This window comes from Haemaphysalis longicornis, unplaced genomic scaffold (genome assembly GCF_048455015.1).
Source record: "Haemaphysalis longicornis isolate Haplotype H1 unplaced genomic scaffold, Haemaphysalis longicornis Haplotype H1 scaffold_26, whole genome shotgun sequence".
Classification (NCBI taxonomy): Eukaryota; Metazoa; Arthropoda; class Arachnida; order Ixodida; family Ixodidae; genus Haemaphysalis; species Haemaphysalis longicornis.
This window is the reverse complement of record NW_027526319.1, coordinates 4,696,013-4,710,564: the sequence shown is the minus strand read 5'-3', so window position 1 is coordinate 4,710,564 and position 14,552 is coordinate 4,696,013. Positions and strand designations below refer to the sequence as shown.

Genomic DNA, 14,552 nt, shown 5'->3' with positions numbered 1-14,552 from the left:
TGCAAAATGTGTTTAAATTTTGATTGCTTAATGCCATCTATGCAAGTGTAATTGAACTGTGAAGTACAAGATATCCTTTCATACCGTCCTCTTCACCCAGTAAGAAATGTTTAAAAGCAAAAAAAAATTATTCGCGTGCAATAATCCCTTGTTCCCATATACGATGCTCCTCATTGCCCAAGTTTAGCTTTGTCACGTGAAACATCAATTTGAACATTTAAAATTGAAAAGACTTTTTCTGTGGCGAAAAGGGTGTTGACCTACTGCAACACGCTTGGCTTTCTGTAGGGTGTTGAAAGGGTGTGAAATAGGTGTTCAGTTGCAAAAAACAGTGGAGCTAGGGGTTGACCTAGCTTCTTCCGCTGTTGCTAAGTTTGGCTACGTTTTGCTCGGCTTTGTTACGTCTTATTGGGTTTTGCGATGTTTTTGCTAGTGTAGGCTAAGTGCTGAGAGGTGAGGCCAAGTTTAGCCGGATTTTACAAGGCTGTTCCGGCGTGTCCCCCACACAGGCAGTGGATACAAGGGGGAAACAAGCTAGGTCGACTCCCAGCTCTGCTGTTTCTCCAGCCTTGCACCGCCTGTCAAGCTGCGCCAACTTTTCAACGTTTTAGAAACCCAAAAATACTTGCATGCGCCCCTTGTGATCGCACTGGAACAGGCTCGCAAGCCGGCTTCACTGTTTCAATTCCCTACCTGTGGTGGTGCACCCTTTACAGGTGGCGCTGTTCTTTTAAATGCAGAGCATTTCAGTAACTCACGATGTGACCCGCGTTGACGTCCGTAGTCCGCATCACTCCCCGTACACTACATAAAAAATAATAGTTACCGGCGCCAGGTTTCGATCCCACGACTCTGCGGGCGGAACGCAAGGTACATGGTGCTCTACCGACTGCGCCACAAAGCCGACACAGAATGGAAGGTTACGCACGCGCCTTATATCCTTGACTCATTCAACCGTCGGCCGCCGGTGCGCCCTCTCCCCCGCGTCCTCCTCGCCTTCTCTCCGCTCGCAACACCCTCTCTCGCCGCGTTCGGTTCGGGTGCACAACAGGTGGGGACGTGCGCAACACCCTCTCTCGCCGCGTTGGGTTCGCGCTGAGCAACAGCAGGTTCGCGCGCAAGAACCGGTGGGGGCGCTCGCATCGCGCTCTCTCGCCGCGGTCGGTTCGCGCTTAAACCACATATGTCGTTCGCGCGCGCTCCGGTCGCTAATTTCTGTGGCGTGATCGTGACGTCAACATCACGCGTTCGTGTGGTGGCGCGATTTCGGCGCTATAACACTCTCTCGCGAGGGGCATTGGATTGGATTCGATTGGATTGGCTTGGCTTGGCTTGGCTTAGATTAGTTTGGATTTCGATTGGATTGGAAAAAAAGTGGATTGTATTGGATTGTATTGCGTCATGGCCGCGCCACGTTGCGTCATAGCCGCTCCACGTTGCGTCATAGCCGCGGCAGGGGGTTCACGGCACGTTTCACGTTTCACCATCGACTTCATCTACAATGTCTGCGCTGGAAGACAACAATGACAACAACAACAACCAATACGTAATCCATACGACTTGCAGGCGCACCCCCCGCGGAAATGCTCTGCATTTGATCGTGCCCCTCGCGAGGGGGATGTTTTTTCGTAATTAGGAATGTCAGTTACAGATGTTTTATCGAGCCCGCTTATAACGAACACATCTGGAAACTGAAATCAGTTCGTTATATTCGCTTTTCGTTATATCTGGACACAAAATATGTATACAAATGGGGACAGGAAAGGAAGGTTTGTTTGCGCAGTGTTTTCCTATCTTTACAAGGCAACGTCCGATTTTTTTTATATCCTCCCTTGTTTTGTGCGACAGGGTCGGCCGTTATATTTTGGACAGTCAGCTTTTGTGTATTCTTATTATTGGTGTTTGAATTGGTTGGTTTTGAAAGAATGTATTTGGCCAATTATCTAAACTTCTACAGTAGTACTGGTTACTAGTGGTAACCGTGCCCGACATTTATTTCGTAGGAAATGTCGCGGTTTGCCAGTTTTCACGATTTTTGCACGTGTTCCCGTATTTTTTCCCCGAGCGGTTTAATCTTTGCTTTCTGTTTTGGAAGGTGATGGAAAAAGTTTCCAATTTTCTGAGATTATAGGTATCATCCCTATTTCTATTTCATCCTCGCCTATCGTTCCGGGAGAACGGTGCATAAGATGTCCACTGTAAAGCCGAAAAAGTTCAGTGATACAAATTTTTTTTTGATACAATGGTCGATTTTTGCGATTTCTTATGCGTGTAAGTTGCTTTTTAGCGGGCATTTTTGTATATTTGTTCTTGGTTTTGGAGCACAGCGTAGAAGATGCATATTTTCAATTTTAGTAGCTAGTTTTGATTACGTATTTTTATGTTTTGCTGTTGGTTATTAAAAGTGTATCTCCGCGAATTATCTATAAGTGCACTGTAATAATGATTCATGATGTTAACTCGGGCAATTACGCGTATTTCTGCGAAGAGCGACCGTTAAAGCGTACGCTGGTTTTCCAGACTTCTCATTCGTGCGTATGGATTCTTTTCTGGGCCTTGGTGTATTTTTTGTTGCACGTCTTTTCTCTATTTGAGTGTTTTGCACCATCTCTCCCTAGCGAGCTGGACAGGACGTTAGGGCGACGTCGGTGCACTAAACCACCGGTCTCCTGCTTTTTCATTAGGCCTGCGGTGGAGCAGGTCATCCATGCTCGCCATGTGCTGCTGATGAGAAGTACGTCTGCAACGACAACGTCCTGTGCCGCCTGGCCGCCGACTTCGCCATCTACGTGGCGCTGCTGAGCGTGGTCGTCAGCACTGTTGTCGTACCCACCGCCGACACTCGGTGCGAAGCTGCTCTTTCGAACTCACTTTACAAATAGAGCAGAAGACTAAACACTTCAAAGACGACTTTGAGAAGTAACGGAGTAAGCCACCTGGAACATACGCCTTTTTAGAGGCGTCACTCATCCGAAAAGGAAAATGTTTGGACTTGGCGGTCTGAGCATTTTTTTGTTGTTGATGAAAAAAGTAATTTCTCTTAAACGCTGCGAGTGAGCTATCATGGCCCGTCGTGTTCAGCTGGTCTAGAGTTTGCACGTGTCGAGGACTGGGGCGCACATCAGGACTAAATCAGTACTGTTACGTGATGTAGCGCAAATGGTCTTTCCAAAGAACTCTGCTGCCTTCGCAATTGATATTCAAAGACTGAGGGAACAGCGTAGCCAGTGAGTGGTGTTCACTAGATTCAACTCGAATTTTTAGCTCCGGCAGTGCCCGCCCGGATTTCGACATCTCGACGCATTTTGACCCGTTCGCGATCAGCTGGGTGGAACGACAAGAGCATTTTGGGCCGAGAGCATTTTCTTGGGCGTGGCAACCTTATCGGTAGATTAGGCACTCCATCCGGGAGACCGCGTCGCCTTTCTCAGCTCGGAGAATACCAGCGCGACGGACCTCACATTATAAGTAGACGCTATGAATTCCTGACGCGCGCCTCCATACCCGAACATCCGGGCCGCGCCGCGCATTCTTCAGGCCAGGTCGTTGCTCCTTGCCTCCCCGAAACTTCCCGACACACTTCCTACACTCTTAGCCAAAAAGGACTAACGGGGCATCGGCGTTAGTCCTTTTGGGACTAAATGCGTTGCCACTGGAATAAGCCCTTTTTTCTTGGTACTTTTTCCTAATGTCACTGAAATTAGCTCATGCTTAAATAGCTTTAGGGTAATACATTATGCAAATTCATATTACTTTAAGCATCGGGAGGTACAAAACAGCCCCCCCCCCACCCTCCGCTTGTAGAAAATTTTCAGTACACCAGTACACCATTTGCCTCTGTTGGCGGCCTTTTCTTACACCCTTTTTCATAGCTTCCAACACCGTAATTTTAGTTTTAGACCATCGTGGGGAAACGAGTGTAGAAATAATGAACACCCTTGTTGAAGAGTGTTGAGATGGCGGGGTATATTTGTGGGGTATTTAATAATATTCTATGACATCTGGAAAATAACTACTTCATGATTAAAAAAACCCGCATGCTGATGTGTATATGATCACATTAAAAGGCATAATTCCAAAATTACCGCTAACATATCTGGTTTTTGCGACAAGCCCGCCGTCTCTACCGGAGGGATTTCTTCTGCTGGATATAAACGCAAGAAAAGCACATGTATTTCATAGTAAGCACGCACTCGCTGTACCCATGCATTCCGTTAGTTTTCTTGGTCAATTCACCATACTCCAAATGTGGTTTGTGCGTGTTGACTGGTTCTATCATGCTGCGCGCTCGCCGATCCACATTGACACGCATAGCTGGGCTGCCCACACCCTTATTTTAGGGTATTAAGCGAATTTACACCCTTTTTACGGTGTTCACAAGAACACAATTTTTTACGTCCTTACACCCTTCTTTAGCCAAAACACCCTTTAAAGGTGTGCGCCATGGGACAAACTTTTTGCACCCTTTCCGGCCAAAAAGTGCGTAAGAAAGCTGAGTGTGGAGGAAAATCATTTCGAAAGCGTTCTTCTTTCTGTATTCTGCTTGCCGGCCTCCCATAATTTTTTCTATGGCGGGAGTCATTTCAGATTGCCTCAACCTGGCTGCATCTGCGAGTCGCCAAACCGCCATCGAATTCTGAGAATTCTACCGCGAAGTGAAAACCCAATGTTTATAGATTAGCCAAAAGCATTGGTGATACTGAGCACCAAAACTTTTGCGGCTTCAAGAATACAGAAGAATCTCGATAAACGGAAATCACTTCAACGGAATTGCCGCTTAAACGGAACAATAGCATGTAAGTTGGTTGGTTTTGTATTCAGATAATGTAAAAAAAAACTGTCGGTAATCGGAACTAAAATATTCTCGCCCCCTGGACTTCCGCTAGGGGGCTATGGAGTCATAACCTACTCCACATGAGCTCTCGCTTTTGCTGCTTTTCATGCGGAAAAAGGCCATTTACCTTTCTCAGTTGTGCATCAAGAACACCGGCAAGTCACAAGGAATCTCCCGTGGCCCCGTTTGCCGCAGTGAGTGCATTTTACGCCAAGATTTCAGGCTGTTTAAACATCGCATCAGGCTAGGCCTCAAGAGAGGAACGTTCCAAGGTCGGCGAAGGAGAGCGCCTCGAGGAGCCAGTAGCACATGCCCGCACCACGCGCATGAGCAGCACCGCGAGCTCTCATCGGCAAGCTGCGGCTGCGCAAGAGCTTTACGAGCCGGTCCAGCCGCAGCTGCTCGTCGCCGACGCAAGCTCCCACTACCCCACAATGAGCCAAGCATCCGACGCGGCGATGCACGCGCAAAGCAAGGAACAGAACGAGGAGGACAGCGCTATGCACACCGACTCCACCAAAGAAAGCGGCTCGCCAGCAAAGTGGGCATACGATGAAAACAGCGGCAGAACAAACGATTTACGGAATCAATGGAAAGTGACCGAAAGGAAACGAAACAAGACCGCCGCCACTCAAGGAGCCGCACCAGCCGCACAACCAACCTCTCAGCACTCGACCCCGGAGACGGCGCAGCGGAAACGTTCCCGGATGCCACCATTGCCCACAGACGACACGAAAATTATTTATCGCCCACAAGCCGGCCTTCAACTTTCGAAATGGTCCCTTGCAGAAATAACTAACGCCATCGGAAGAGCAAGCAAAATCACAAAGAAGGAATTCTACGACAATGTTCGCATTCAAGTGCAGCGCATCGAAAACCTCGTCATCGCAAGTACGCCAAGGAAAGACCTGGCTTTCGACTTCGTCGGAGAAATCAGCAGCATTCAACTAGGACGAGACATATTCACCCTGCGAGCCCATGTAAAATCTTCGGAATGGATCAGCAGAGGAGTCATCAACGGCGTTCCATCGAATACCAGTCCCGGAGAACTCATGGACGGACTCCGCGTGCCAGAGCGATATACCCTTGTTGCAGCACGAATGCTTGGAAAATCGTCTGCAGCTGTCATCTACTTTAATGGCCCCCACGTACCGTTCAACGTGATATATCAGAGCGGTGACTACCGTTGCCGGCCCTATCGCAAGACAGCACAGTACTGCCGTTCTTGCGGGGAGCTGGGCCACCGACAAGACATATGCCCGCACCCAGCTCAAAACTTCTGCCACAAATGCGGTCAGAACAATCAATCACCTGACCACGACTGTCGACCATGCTGCGAAATCTGCAAACAACCGCATGAGACCGCAGGGACAGACTGCAGGCAGAAGCTGAAGCCAGGACCACCCCCTCACAAGGTTCGGCAGCAATGGGAAGTAAAGAGCCCAGAACTAGAGTGGATGGCGGCCCTGCACAGAGGACTTCCCTGATCTACAAGCAGTCAAGAGCACAACTTCAGATAGCAGCGATAACACCGCGCAGAGAAGCAGCAGAGACAGATCTAGAGCGCGTTCGCTATCGCGATCCGGCTCGCGATCTTCATCCCAAAAGAGAGTGAGCTACGCCAATGTGGCAAGCGAATCTGGAAGAAGCTCCGAAGACGAAGCTGCCATCAAAGCCTTAGAGATAAAGATTCAAAGCCAGCAAACTCTCATTGATAAGCTGCTGCAGCGCTGCCGTGAACAAGAAGCTGCTAAACGCCCTCCACAACAAGTGCTACTCACAGAGGAGAGAGCAATTCAGCTAACTGAAGACAGAATAACCGCACTTGAACAGCGGATCATGGTAAACCTACAGCAGGTAGTCGCGGCAGAAATCCAGAAGGCCATAGCGCCTTTTGCGCAGCAAGCATCGCACAACACGGCAATCTTTGACAACTTCGTCGCATACGCCAGGAAGAACTTTATCACCAAAACGGTGCTCGATTCACTCCTTAGCCCTATAGATGCGGCGCGTAAAAAGGCAAGAACAAAAAGCCACGACGCTTCACGTTCTTGCTCCCTAAGCCGAGAAGAGCTCTCTGACGTGGAATCATTCGAAGATGGCAGTCCAAACTAACGGCACCACAGACGCCTTACAAACCAAAATCTTGCAATGGAACTGTAGGTCTATCAGGCGCAAAATAGCTAACCTCCTAGAATTCACTAAACAAGATCAACCAGATGTGATAGCCCTCCAGGAAACATACAGCACTAACATTCGCCTTCAAGGCTACAACGCCTTCAGCAAAACAGAGCGCACCGCAGTCCTGACTAAAAAGTCCCTTACCACCCAAGTGCACGAAATCACGGACACAAACGTGGACCATGCACTTGTCGAAATCTTACCTGAGAGAAAGACTCAGCAAAGCCTCTTTATTTTAAGCGTCTACAGTTCTCCTGGAGACCACCTGCTGAACTTCGAGCAATTTATAAGGAAAATCAGGGACATCACGAAAGGGCACAAAGTCGTGATCGCGGGTGACTTTAATGCTCCACACACGGCGTGGGGGTACCCGTCAACAACCAAGAAAGGGACCCGAATCCATGACGCAGCCTAATCTCACCATTTAAGTCTCTGGAACGATCCGCTGCAACCAACCCGAGTAGGAAACAGCGTCTCCAGAGACACTAATCCCGACCTCACCTTTACCCACGGTATCACGCAGGCGGAATGGACCCGACTAGAGGAGACGTTAGGAAGTGACCACCCTATACTACAACTCGAGATAAGCCATCGAAAAAGAACTGTTCGGTCCGGGACAGCAACGCTCACGGATTGGAAAGCCTTCCGTACCGACCTCAATCCCGGAAACATCGAAGAAATTGACGATTGGCTTTCTAAGATACTTCAGAAAGCGGAAGAGCATACAAAAATAATTAAACTGAGCACAGATACTCCCGCTATTGACCTTCACCTTTCCCACCTTTCGGAAGCAAGAAGAAGCCTCCTCAAACGGTGGAAAAGACAAAAGCACAACAGAAAACTCAAGCTGAAAATCGCCGCCTTCATTAAGAAAGCCGAAGAATATGGCGCCCTACTCTGCCGGCAAAATTGGGACAAAGCATGTGACCAACTTCAGGGCACCCTCAGCACGAAAAGGACCAGCCATATCTTACGAGCCCTCCTGGCGACTACAGCGACAAAAATGCAGCAAAAGCAAGACCTCCAAAAATTAATCCACTCATACGCAGGCACCAAACAAGACATACTAGATGAGATACAACGCAAGTTGACCGGTAACATCCCATCGAGTCCGACAAGTACTGATCCGTACCGTGGCCACCATAATCCTGACCTCGATCGGCTTTTCACAAAAGCTGAAATGGAGGCAGCCCTGGCCAAACTTACAAGGAACACTTCGCCCGGCAATGACAAGATTACCAATAAGCTCCTCCGTAACCTACCTTCAAACGCAACAGAAGCGCTCCTAGAGTATTTTAACGCGTGCTGGGAAACAGGCGAACTGCCGGCAACCTGGACGCATTCTGATGTGACCATGATTCCCAAGCCAAACAAGCCTCTACGTATTGAGAATCTTCGCCCTATATTGCTGACTTCCTGTGCGGGTAAACTTCTTGAGCACATGGTCCATGCTCGGCTCACGTCATATCACGAGGACAACGGCTACATACCGGACACGATGTTTGGGTTCCGACAGCATCTGTCTACCCAAGACATCCTTTTGCTTCTGAAGGAGGACATCATAGACCGCCTGGATCGCCATCACAAGTCCTGCATACTCGCCGTAGACGTCAAGGGCGCCTTTGACAATGTCAAGCACGAAAAGATCCTCGAAAATCTGCAAAGTACCAATTGTGGCCACAAAGCTTACGATTATGTTTGAAACTTCCTCACCAATCGTACGGCAACGGTGGGCATCGGCAACCTTCGAGGCGAAAACTTCCACCTACCAAACAAAGGCACGCCTCAAGGTTCGGTGGTCTCCCCGCTGCTTTTCAACATCGCCATGCTACACCTGCCAAAGAAACTTAAGAACATCGAAGCACTAAGGCATTCTCTTTACGCAGATGACCTCACACTGTGGGCGAGAGCGCCTACAACGGGGAAACAACAGGACGCTCTACAGGAGGCTATCGACGTGGTAGTTACCTACTTAGACTCTTGCGGCCTCCAGTGCGCTCCGGAGAAGTCCGAACTTCTTTGCTGAAGGCTCGAACTCGAGGACGACCACCCAAACTTGTTGATGTGGATCTCAGCGTCACTCTTTACGGAGTGGAAATTCCCAAGGTCAACTCCCTTCGGGTACTGGGTCTTACAATACACAAAGATGGATCGGGTGCAGCTCATCTTCCCAAGCTACAGCAAACAGTGACACAAGTCACCCACCTCGTTAAAAGAATCACAAATCAACGAAGGGGGCTCAAAGAACAAGACACCTTACGGATCATTCAAGCATTAATAACCAGTAGGATGACGTACGGCACCCCATACTTAGCCTTAAAAAACGCTCAAATAAAAAAAATGGACATAATGATCAGGAAAGCAACCAAGACTGCTCTTGGAGTCCCTTTCATGGCATCCACCGACAAGCTGCTTAAATTAGGCGTACATAATACGTGGGAGGAGATGGTCGAAGCCCACAAAGCCAGCCAACTCGAACGCCTCAAGCTCACTTCTACAGGCAGAGCAGTACTCCGCTATCTCAATTACAATGAAACATACATCGCGGACACCGACGAAAAAGCAAGACTACCATTGGAACTCCGAGAGGCCATCTTTGTAGCACGCATACCACGTAACATGCACCCCTCTTACCATAAAGAAAGAAGAGAAGCGAGATCGAAGGCACTCCTCCGAAAATATGCCAGAGATCCCAACACAAGGTACACAGATGCCGCTCGATACCCAGACCACACTGCTTTCGCAGTGAGCGTCACGGACCAATGAGGCAGGGAACTGACGTCGGCAACAATACCGGCTCGTAACCCCGAAACGGCGGAAGAAGCAGCCATCGCCTTGGCAATGACAACCTGCAGCGACCGAGCACTGATATTCACCGACTCCCAAGCGGCATGTCGGAACTTCCAAAAAGGACGCGTGTCCGCGACAACACTTAAAATCTTAAAGACGCACCCCCAACTTCCTGACGCCTACGTCCCGTGGATCCCAGGGCATGAAGGGATGGCGGGAAACGAAGCAGCGCACGCTGCAGCCCGAGAACATACAAGCCGGGCCTTCCTGCCGCCCAACATCCGTGCGGCAACGGGCGCAGAAGACGTACCCACAACCTATAGGGCAATATCGGAGCACTACCGACTTGAGCGGAGGAGATATCCCCCACCACACCTCGATCTCACCAAGGAAGAAAGTGTAATCCTTCGTCGCCTCCAAACAAACACATACGCACACGGAATAATCATGCACCGCATTTACCCCACGCAATTCCCTTATCTCTGCATTTATTGTGACATACCCGACACCTTGCCGCACATGATCCTGGAGTGCCCTTGCGAAGAGCGCCGCCCAGACCCACCTGTCGATAGCCAAACGTCCTCAACAATACAGACTTCCGCACCACAAGATATTGCAAGCGCCCATACCACCGGGGACCACGACATCGCTGAAAAGTGGGAGGCACTGCTCGTCTCCGAGGATCCGGAGAACCAGAAGAATCTGGTGAACCGGGCGAAGACGGCAGCCACCGCCAGAGGTTTCCTGGACTGAGGAGACCTACCACCTCGGACGGGCAAGGGCCAAGTCCTAGCTAGTCTTTTCAGACTATAAACGTTTATTTCTCTCTCTCTCTCTCCCAAAATGCGTCTCCTTAATCATTAGCCACAGACCCTGTTAATTATTAATCACTGTTATTAGTGGTGATTGGACGAACTTCAGTTTAATTCGGGTGGAATTCCAAGCTACTATCCTACGCCCATTTCACAATTCGAAGCAAGAGTTGTCTGCCTTGATTTTACCTAACTGGTCAAACCGCTTCCATTCACCGACTAGCCTCAGCCACTGTCATTAATCACAATTAAAAACACATGATTGCTAGCAACCCTATCGGTGGCTACGTCAGCCTCGGCTTCAGTGACCAATAGCGGTTTGGCCAGTTGTGTAAAAATCAAGACCGAGTGCTCTCAACACGTGAATTGTAAATTGGGCATTGAGTATATCTATTACAAAACGCTATCCACGGGCACGCACACACAAAAAAGAAAATTTGTGAAGATGCTAATCCATCCGAGTTCAACCTAGTGCTCCGAAGTACCTTGAAGAAATTTTGCTGGTACAACCAACGTATCTTTAAGAGAATTTGTGTATATGTCTGACGTACCTTTAGAAAGTGTGTGTAATTTTCCGCCCCTCCCACCAAACCAACACAAGGATCAGCTTGCCAGAGCTTTTCTACTAGTTGACCTGCTCGTTTTCTTCCATTAAAATGCTGATAGTTGCCCTACATGCATGCACATCTTAGGTGAAAGATCGCTGTTTCAGACCCCATCGTTTGGACAGCTTAGATGGTTTGGCTGAACATTTTGCGTGTGGGAGCTCATATTCTTTTTCTCCCTTTTCAGGTTTTTGTTTTCTTGTGTAAGGCATATATATATAATTTCTTTATGCTGGTGTTTTTTGCCATGGTTGGATTTCATATGCAGGGTGTCCATCTGTACGTTTGCTTTAGCGCAGGCACCAGGGCCATCTTTGACTCGCTGGTGCTCAAGCCAAACTCTTGTTGTTTACCGTTCAGTGGGATGGGCTACTCAAAGAGAAGATTGCGATTTTATAAAAAAAAAATGAAGCGAGAAAAAGTATATTGCACAGGCAGCATCACCCTTGGTGGTAGTTTTAAGTAATCCCTAAAGCTACATGAGGGTTGGGTGGGAAAATAAGTGGTAAATTGTCACTATTTCAGCTGTTTATATTAGTACCTGTCCTTTTCGCTTACTGCATTTTGAGCACAAAACGCAGCTTTGTCAGTGCACCAAATAGTATTTAGTTTGCACAGCCGTTTGAAAATAGAAACATTGTTTTCGTGCTTCGGCAACTTATTTAACTCCCCGAAATGGTTCAGGTTGTCGTTTAGTCGTGCCGGAAATAAACCGCAACAAAATAAATTTACCCGAACCCGAACCTTAACAGAACCGACATTTTTTTTCCCGTACAACACACTGCCTTCAAGGCCGGGCAGTTTTATTTAACGTTTTCTTGGTAGTCAGAGGACAGAAAATTGTTGAAATATTGTTCTGGCATTCTTGTTCTGTGATTAAGTAATTTTGCTCAGCATATTGAAGATTTTACAGCTGTCACTATGTATGCAGCTCTTTGTGTTGCAAGTGCGTCGGGATGGAAAGAGTGCCAAAACGTATTCACGTGGACTGTCAGCGTTTGTTGTGCAATCTCGGGACGGGATGAACGTTCATCATCATCATCATCCCCAGCCTATCTACGCCCACTGCAGGGCAAAGGCCTCTCCCATAGATCTTCAATTACCTGGTCCTGCGCTAACTGCGACCAATGTATCGCCGCAAACTCCTTAATCTCATGCACCCATCTAACCTTCTGACGCCCCCTGCCTCACTTGCCTTCTCTAGGGATCCACTCTGCTACCCTTAATGACTAACGATTATCTTGCCTTCGCATTACAAGCCCTGCCCACGTCTATTATGTGCGTACGAATGGCTATTTTATGGGTGTAGTGGGCTTTGCATATGAAAAAGGAAGATATCCACAATGATAAATGAAAATGACGATGTTAGACCGTAAAGGGGGCAGGAAGCTCAACTCATGCTTGCCCCACTTGCCTCATGCTTTTTGCAAGTGCAGTGAACATCTCGGGCATACCAACTGTCGCTAATAAGACTGAAGTTGTGAACAGCTGCAATTGTTCAAGCATTCCATATGAAATAGTTGTTTTAGATCTTTACCACGAACGCATTTATTGAACGGAAGCAAAAAAATGCGGACAAAAAATTAAAAGAAAAATGCCGCTTTGAAGAAACCATTTGCATTATCCTGCTTCACCCTTAAAGCAAATTGTTTCTTTTGGAATTGATTATTATCATTCGCCAATATTTACTATTTTTGTTGTGCCGTCACGGTCATTTATTTACTTGACCGTAGCCAAGTGCTGCTTTTTTCCTTTAAACAGAACCTGCAGAATCTGTCGTGCTTTAGACGTTGGCTGTGCACTCTGAGGGCCCTCTTCTCATTTCATCGTCAGCTGAGGGATCTTCCAGGGAGAGTCTGCAACGCAAAAAATAACGCACATGGTTGAACCAATACGAGGTAACATTTGTATTGACTGCCAACCAAGAAAAAACAAACAAAACGCCCCACGATAACACGACTCGCGACCTTTGTACCTTATAATATCGGTTTCTGCTGTCAAAACATGACATTTCTTATTTAGGGTTGGTTGTGATGCCCTTTCTAACAGCACCTAAACTCCAAATTTTTTTTACCTCTATTCATGCAAGCTTCGCAATTTATCTGGTCAATTTCGTGTCTTCCTGGAAATTTTTCGTCTTTTCGTTCTGTCGCTTTCGCAGCCAGTGATGTTGCCATGGAGCCTGTTTTGATTCAGCAAGCCGCCATTCTCTTCACGCGTGCTGCAAGCTTCGTGCAGTGCTCTCGTGCCATGGGGCAGAGCCTACTACTGCGTATGACTGGCGCATGGGCGCCAAGCTGTCGGTGACTCAAACCGTTGCAGCGACAGCAAGCGGATAGTGCAGCACATGTACTGTCGAAGCGGGCGACGGAACCGAGATATCCTTTTCCCCCTCTCTCAGGCTGAACGAGCGCCGCTGCTGCCGACCAATCACGAACTCGGCAAGAGCATTGTGTGTGTCTGTACTGTGTCCGGGCCTTGTGAAAAAGCACTGAACAGTTTCACCAGGCCTCTCAAGCTTGAACGTTCCCTGTCGTCCCTATAGGCGGCATAAAAATCGATGCCCCACGTGACCAACCTACAGCGCCGTTTTCAACTATCAAGTCCACTAGATGACGCAACCGAAAGGTTACTTTTGGTAGAGAATATAAAACATTCATTCCGTGACTCAGAGAGCCAAAAAAGTACGCTTACAATGTGTCGTTTAAAAATATTAGTAACAAGTTCCGCATCGAAAATTCCTTGAGCAAAAAAGTACGCAACTTTGTACAAACAGCCGACTGTCGCACCACCTCGCTTCTGAATTCGCAACCACAAAGCCGCCAATTCAAATTGAAGCCGCTGCAACGGCCCACCGTGTCTTTGTGCGCAGAGCACTGGATACGTGACTCTTATTACTGTTGTGTGCGTTTGCCTCCATCAGTTGTTGAGAGGACTGGAAAAACACAAGAATTGAGTGTTTGTAGAGTGACAAATGTGGGAAATTCCTCATTGGAAGACAGCTGTCGAGGCCGGAATATATGATTCTTCCAACAGAAGGGGAGTGTTATGCACTCCGCTGGAAAGATGGTGCAAAGGAAACCATTGCCGCCGTCAATACCTCATTTGTGCATGACTTCCGCTGGAATATTGTCTTATTACTAGATCGAAATATAAAATGTGCATTCCTCGGAGTTTTTGATGAGAGTGCATGCGGAGTTAGCTAAAAAAACTTGAAAAAAGAGATAAACCCTTAAGAAACAACCTCTCAACTCTCCTAGCCACTCTCGTACATTTCTTACTATCTAGAACCCAAAAAGTTGTTTCTCTGAATTCGTGTAACATGATTCT

General features: G+C 47.9%; 1 pseudogene; it reads left to right on the top strand.

Annotated features, from left to right (window-relative positions):
- The first annotated feature begins 8,513 nt into the window (after positions 1-8,513).
- LOC144172833 (uncharacterized) lies at positions 8,514-14,110 on the top strand (annotated as a pseudogene).
- Positions 14,111-14,552: the final 442 nt, after the last annotated feature.